This window comes from Acanthopagrus latus, chromosome 16, assembly GCF_904848185.1.
Source record: "Acanthopagrus latus isolate v.2019 chromosome 16, fAcaLat1.1, whole genome shotgun sequence".
NCBI classification, from domain to species: domain Eukaryota; kingdom Metazoa; phylum Chordata; class Actinopteri; order Spariformes; family Sparidae; genus Acanthopagrus; species Acanthopagrus latus.
Window position 1 is genome coordinate 1 of NC_051054.1, and position 8,074 is coordinate 8,074.

General features: G+C 47.3%; 1 long non-coding RNA gene across 1 annotated transcript; it reads right to left on the reverse strand.

The window, feature by feature from the left end:
• Nucleotides 1–3: 3 nt before the first annotated feature.
• LOC119005220 lies at nucleotides 4–1,652 on the reverse strand. Its single transcript, XR_005070413.1, has 3 exons — nucleotides 1,232–1,652; nucleotides 658–796; nucleotides 4–128 (listed from the first exon to the last, which is right to left on the reverse strand). It is a non-coding gene; the product is annotated as an uncharacterized LOC119005220 (long non-coding RNA).
• Between the last annotated feature and the right edge of the window lie 6,422 nt (nucleotides 1,653–8,074).

Here is an 8,074-nt window from a genome sequence, read left to right on the forward strand (position 1 = left end):
ATTTCCACTTGAATCCCCTGTCCGTCAGACATCCAGCTTATGTGAAAGACACTTATCACTTTATTGAAATGGTCAAAACCTTCCAGATTCCTGCAAATTCCTTTTTCTTCTCCATGGATGTGGACGCCCTGTACACAAACATCGACATACAATCAGGCATAGATTCAATCAAGAAAATATTTAAAAAGTACCCTGACCCCAACAGGCCCGATGACGAGCTGCTCCAGCTCCTCGACATTAGCTTAAGGCGAAACGACTTTGTGTTCAATGAGAAGTACTATCTGCAGATTAAAGGCACAGCCATGGGAAAGAAATTTGCTCCCGCCTATGCGAACATCTTCATGGCGAACTGGGAGGAGGAAGTGTTGGTGAAATGTCATAACAAACCCATGCATTATCTCAGATACCTGGATGACATCTGGGAATTTGGACAGGCTCGCAGGATGAATTCAATCAATTTTTAACCATCCTCAACTCACACGATCCATCAATTCAATTAAAGCATGAAATCAGTCAAGAATCAATCAATTTCTTAGATACCACAGTGTACAAGGCCCCAGGGTTCAAGGATAACGAGCAATTGCAGATTAAAGTCTATTTTAAGAAAACAGATACTCATGCGTTATTGTTTAAGACCAGCTTTCACCCCGCTCACACCTTTAAGGGCATTGTCAAATCTCAGCTGTTAAGGTTCAGCCGGATCTGCACCCGGCAGGATGACTTCCTGGAGGCCGTGAGGCTCCTCTTCAAGGCGCTGAGGGAGAGAGGGTATTCACGACCATTCCTGAGGCGCTGCCTAAAAACATTTCGGGTTACAAAGGAGAAAGAGGATGACAAAACGATAATACCCCTCATTACTTCATTTTCATCAATAGGCAGGCAATTACATGCTAGGTGGAAGGCAAATTATCAGGAGTGTATCGCGGATCAGGGCATCCTCCCGGACTGTAAGGTCATTTCGGCCTACAGACGACAGAAAAACCTGAAGGATATGCTTGTTAGGGCAAAGTTAAGGCCGCTGCGACAACAACAAAAGAGGCTGCTGGAAAATTATTTCATTAACAAAACATACATTCAGAACAACAGAACAAAAACAGTGTTCAAGATCACACAGAAATTCAGTCCGCGATCTGCAAATTGTGTGTATGTGATGATCTGTGCAAAATGTGGAATACAGTACGTGGGTGAGACAAGTAATCCTTTATTCACACGGATGTTACAACACACGTACAACATTAGGAACAAGAGGGACACCAGTACTCCCCTGGTCCGACACTTCCTGTCACATGGTCTGGCATCCGTCAGGGTGGCCGGCCTGCAGGGAAACTGTACATGGAGCAGAGTGGAGAGGAAAAAAGCTGAAAGAAAATGGATATACTGGTTGAATACAAAAGAGCCATTTGGCCTGAATGTGAAGAATAATTAACTGAAGCTTGAGGGCAGTGCCACCTTGTGGCCATGACAGGGTACTACATGCTTAGACACAGAGGCCTCGGCCCTGTGATGCCTAACCCCAACCAGATAGTGCAGGGAGGGAGAGGATTTAGGAGACTTGATGCCTAAACCCAAGGTCTCTGGCCTTTATGTCTGACTTCGACCTTTGACATTTCCTTCTTAGTCTAACCTCGCCCTGAGGGTATTCCTTACCTCAACCTCAGTCGAGTTCTGGCCTGACCCCAACCACTCTTACCCCTTTAAAGCCTAAAACCCCCCATTAACTTATACCTATATTATTTATTAAATATATATCATCCTAGTGGATGGCCCTAGGAGATCCTAATACATTATAGAAGCCCTGAGCAAAAAAAGAGCTTTAATGCATACAGATTTAGGTCTGCTAATAAAGACCTAGTGATATAAATAAATAAATAATAGACAGATGGATAGAGGATGAAAGTATACTCGTTAAGGCAGCTATTCTGTACACATTGTTTACAATTAGGAACAATACACAACTCCATACTTACCTTAAAGGACCAATACACACTAAATACTTACCTGGGAATGACCAAATCACCAAAATACTTACCTGTAGAAGACTGGGACTAACTAAATATATACCTTATACACATTATTGACAATTATAAACAACAAACAAACTCCATACTTACCTTAAAGGACCAATACGCATGAAATACTTACCTGGAAAGGACGAAACCGCCGAGATACTTACCTGTAGAAGACTGGGACTAACTGAATACATATCTGAAACACATTATTGACAATTGGAAACAACAAACAAACTCCATACTTACCTTAAAGGACCAATACGCACTAAATACTTACCTGGAAAGGACGATACCGCCAAAATACTTACCTGTAGAAGACTGGGATGAACAAAATACATATCTCATACACATTATTGACAATAAGAAACAACAAACAAACTCCATACTCACCTTAAAGGACCAATACGTATCAAATACTTACCTGGAAAGGACGAAACCATTAAAATACTTACCTGTACACTATTACAAACCGAATGAAATACCTACCTGATACACCTGGATGACAATAAGGAAAAACAAACAACCGTATACTAATTTAAAGGACCAATACACACTAAAATACTTACCGGACGGAGCCTAAACCACCTAGATACTTACCTGTACAGGACTAAAACTAACGAAAGACCTACCTGACATACTTACCTGCAATGTGGAAGCCTGACTAACGATATACTTACCTTAATGACTGCGATCAACTAAATTCTTACCTGAAAAACAAGGAAAACAAGAGGAAAACGATTAATTCTTATACTTCTATGCATAGTGGACAGGATCTCTTAGGGAATTAGGTTTAAACTAGTTCTATTTTTTAGCACTATTTTGTATGATTTAACCACATTTCTTCAATAAGTTGGTTTTTTAAGTTAAACAGGACATTTTTCTTATGATTTTACAGGATCTGAACAGAAAAAAACAACAGAAAAACCAGGAAGTTTACTTACCTCATGGCCAAAGCTGTAGAGCTCTCCTCTGCAGGATCCGTAGCAGAGGGGAGGGCCTACTTGCGTAGAGTCCCGGGGGAGGGTATAAAAGGAGGCAGCAGCAGCAGAGGCAGTCACTCCTGCTCTGGCCTTGAAACAGTGAGGATCTCTGTCAGTCAGTGGAACAAACAGCTCTCTATTTTCTTAATATTTACTTCATTATTAGTGTGCTTGGCCTGAAGAAGACCTGAAACAGGTCGAAACGTCGCCGGGTAGCACACTATTTTTTGTTTTCTGCAGCAGCTCAAATTGAGTTGTTTTTTCTTTTAGAAACACTTGGTTTGTTTTGCCCCTTTCACTTTCTTTGTTTTCTTCTTACTCCTTACTGTCTTTTCCTTGTCTATATATCTGTTAAATAAAAATATAGCTCCTTATTATCGCATACTGTCTCACAAGCAGACTAGTTTATTATTATATTATATATATCTACCTAGATCAACCCTAACCATAAATATACAAACCTAGTGATTATTTACATACACCGCGAGGTAAAAAGCCCCTGAATGGACGGTGTATGGAGAGAGGTGCGCTACGGGCGCAGAGGACAGAGGAAATATGATCCCGGCTGGGATTACTTACGACAGGGGCACTGGGGGAAGGACAGTGCACCTCCCGGGCCTCCTCCGGCACGGGCTCAGTTCCCCGCACCTAACAGGCCAGTGCCTCCCCCAGTAGTGCCTCGTAACGTAGGTCCCCCAGCCAGAACATACGCGGCAGTGGTACGTCAGGAGTATCCGTGGCCTGCCCGTACATTCCAGCAGGCAAGGCCTGCAGCAGCAGCTACAGAGAGCAGAGCACAGCCTGCCTCTAGATTCCAGCAGCAGGAGCATGCCCCCACATGCCAGCAGCCAGGGCCTGCCAGTGGCTTTCAGCAGCCTGCAGCTATGATCCAGCAGCCAGGCAAGCGAGTAGCTTTCAGCAGCCTGCGGGCAGATTTCAGCAGCTTTGGCCTGCAGTAACAGAGGAAGTTAGGAGACAGCCTGCTGACCCAGAGTTTGGGCAGCTGGTACGCAAAATGCATGCAGTTGTCAAGATGGTGCACCATCTGCAGAAGGTGGCCGTTAAACCGGATAAGCCGGAGCCACGAATGATCTCTAAAATGGTGGATGTGCTGGCTACAATGATCAAGCCAGCAGCCCCCACAGCACGTACCGCGGACATGATCTGGGGAAATGCCAACAACTGGGGCTACAACACTCTGCTAATCCTGGAAGAGCACTACAGAAGGGAGCTGGACAGAGTGTTGGAAGAGCTTTCCGCAATAATGGTACAAAACTGGCAGCCGGCCTTCCTGGTAGCCACGAGGTGGGCCAGAAGGAACCTGCCTCACATAACAGCAGAGGCCTTGGAGCACGCTGAGGCGCTGATCGCGTCCACAGGCGAGCTAGAGGGTGAGACGGCCGTCCCACTCCAGCCGACAGTCACCAAGCAGCCACTAGTCACCAAACAACCACGGGTCACTAAGCAGACACCGGTCCCTCAGCAAACACAGGCCCCTAAGCAGACACCGGCCCCTAAGCAGACACCGGCCCCTAAGCAGACACCGGCCCCTAAGCAGACACCAGCCCCTCAACCACAGCCACTGCTCCCACAACAGCCACGCACTACACCTAGCAGGGTAGAGACGCAGTGGGGGCCCGAGCCGGGCCTGCCACCCCGTGAGCAGAGAGAACCACGAGATAGGGGGAGACAGGGGGACGGGAGGGGTTGTGTGGTTCCTCAAGAGAGCCGTCTGTTAGACATAGAGGAGGAAGAGCCTCCTGCAGAAAGGGAGCAGGGCTCCGGCTGGAGCCCGCTCTTGTTTGACATAGACATGGACTTGTCAGGAGAAGACAACTTCCAGGGGTCACCAGTTTTGACCCCAGTGCCTGTGGCTCCACATGCAGCCCAGTGCGATACCCCAGAGGGCCACGAGAGGGCGCTGGTGCACCACGATGGAGACTCTGGGGCTCCCAGCTTCCAGCTGGAGGAGAGCCAGACTTCCACATCCAGCCCACAACGCTACACAGTAACCAGACACATCAACACAGAGCGCAAAATGATCGACTGGACTCTGACCGTGGGCAGGAAGTGGCTCATCGTGGGGGACTCGAATCTGTCACGGATCCCGGGACACCAGATCCCGGACCTGCAGATCGACAGCTACCCCGGAGCGAACTTCCGCCACGCCGAAGCCTTGATGGCTAAATCGACCAGCCAGGTCGTAGTGGAGAAGGTCGTGTTAGCGTTCGGCATAAACTGCCGAGGCCAGAAGGCCAGGGAAACGTCAATCAAGCAGCTACAAGGTGCCGTGAGAGCGGCGAAAAGAAAGTTCCGCTACGCGGAGATATGGGTGCCGCAGATTAATTTCTCGGCGTCCCTCCCAATGGAGGAGAAGCAAACACTTAACGTACTGAATAGCCACATCACTAAAAACATGCCGTTCATTCCTACCTTACGAGACAGCGATTTCCTCACGGGTAGCGATAATGTCCACTGGACGAGGGAGACAGCCAGGAAGATGCTCGATCACTGGGCGGCGTGTTTAAACTTGCGCGCCCGGTAAGCCGGCATGAGCAGCGACCGGCATCTCGCCGATCCCCCGACGCCGACAATGTGCTAGTGCTAGCGGAGGGTTTCACTCTCTCCGCGGCTCAGAAGCAGCTCCTGACTCGGGGCTTAACGTTCGTACCCACCCTAGACATCGGGAAAAATCAGAAAGCAGAGCTAAAATTAGACCTCCAGAATTACCACCGGCGAATAAAACTGGCGTCCTTTTTTAAAGGGACGGAGAGGCGTGACGCGCCGCGGTTCGTAGAGCCGTCACTCTGGGTGCCGCCCCCCGAGAAAATACCTCTAGAAGTCCACCACCTGATAGAACGAGACACTGCGACATTTAACAAATGCTACAGACCTTCCGGGGAGCGATGTAACCTCTCGGGGGAAGAGGTCAAAGCCCTCCGGGAGCTGATGCATAATAAGCACGTAGTTATCAAACCCGCGGATAAAGGGAGCATGGTGGTCATATTAAGCAGAGATCAATATGTACAGGAGGTGGACAGACAGCTGAGGGATACAGTGTATTACCGGGAATTAGCGCAGCCGATCTATAAAGACACCGTGCCTCTGGTGGCGGACATCTTGGACAGGTTACATAAGAAGAAGTTCATTAATGCCAGACAGCGTCACTATTTAAAGGGCAGTTCCGAGCCTCGAGAGAGGAAGTTTTACGCCTTGCCTAAAGTACACAAAGAGCCTGAGAAATGGACCGTACCTTTTCAGGTGCCCCCCGGGAGGCCGATCGTTTCCGACTGCGGCAGTGAGACCTACCGTATAGCGGAGTATCTGGATTTCCACTTGAATCCCCTGTCCGTCAGACATCCAGCTTATGTGAAAGACACTTATCACTTTATTGAAATGGTCAAAACCTTCCAGATTCCTGCAAATTCCTTTTTCTTCTCCATGGATGTGGACGCCCTGTACACAAACATCGACATACAATCAGGCATAGATTCAATCAAGAAAATATTTAAAAAGTACCCTGACCCCAACAGGCCCGATGACGAGCTGCTCCAGCTCCTCGACATTAGCTTAAGGCGAAACGACTTTGTGTTCAATGAGAAGTACTATCTGCAGATTAAAGGCACAGCCATGGGAAAGAAATTTGCTCCCGCCTATGCGAACATCTTCATGGCGAACTGGGAGGAGGAAGTGTTGGTGAAATGTCATAACAAACCCATGCATTATCTCAGATACCTGGATGACATCTGGGGAATTTGGACAGGCTCGCAGGATGAATTCAATCAATTTTTAACCATCCTCAACTCACACGATCCATCAATTCAATTAAAGCATGAAATCAGTCAAGAATCAATCAATTTCTTAGATACCACAGTGTACAAGGCCCCAGGGTTCAAGGATAACGAGCAATTGCAGATTAAAGTCTATTTTAAGAAAACAGATACTCATGCGTTATTGTTTAAGACCAGCTTTCACCCCGCTCACACCTTTAAGGGCATTGTCAAATCTCAGCTGTTAAGGTTCAGCCGGATCTGCACCCGGCAGGATGACTTCCTGGAGGCCGTGAGGCTCCTCTTCAAGGCGCTGAGGGAGAGAGGGTATTCACGACCATTCCTGAGGCGCTGCCTAAAAACATTTCGGGTTACAAAGGAGAAAGAGGATGACAAAACGATAATACCCCTCATTACTTCATTTTCATCAATAGGCAGGCAATTACATGCTAGGTGGAAGGCAAATTATCAGGAGTGTATCGCGGATCAGGGCATCCTCCCGGACTGTAAGGTCATTTCGGCCTACAGACGACAGAAAAACCTGAAGGATATGCTTGTTAGGGCAAAGTTAAGGCCGCTGCGACAACAACAAAAGAGGCTGCTGGAAAATTATTTCATTAACAAAACATACATTCAGAACAACAGAACAAAAACAGTGTTCAAGATCACACAGAAATTCAGTCCGCGATCTGCAAATTGTGTGTATGTGATGATCTGTGCAAAATGTGGAATACAGTACGTGGGTGAGACAAGTAATCCTTTATTCACACGGATGTTACAACACACGTACAACATTAGGAACAAGAGGGACACCAGTACTCCCCTGGTCCGACACTTCCTGTCACATGGTCTGGCATCCGTCAGGGTGGCCGGCCTGCAGGGAAACTGTACATGGAGCAGAGTGGAGAGGAAAAAAGCTGAAAGAAAATGGATATACTGGTTGAATACAAAAGAGCCATTTGGCCTGAATGTGAAGAATAATTAACTGAAGCTTGAGGGCAGTGCCACCTTGTGGCCATGACAGGGTACTACATGCTTAGACACAGAGGCCTCGGCCCTGTGATGCCTAACCCCAACCAGATAGTGCAGGGAGGGAGAGGATTTAGGAGACTTGATGCCTAAACCCAAGGTCTCTGGCCTTTATGTCTGACTTCGACCTTTGACATTTCCTTCTTAGTCTAACCTCGCCCTGAGGGTATTCCTTACCTCAACCTCAGTCGAGTTCTGGCCTGACCCCAACCACTCTTACCCCTTTAAAGCCTAAAACCCCCCATTAACTTATACCTATATTATTTATTAAATATATATCATCCTA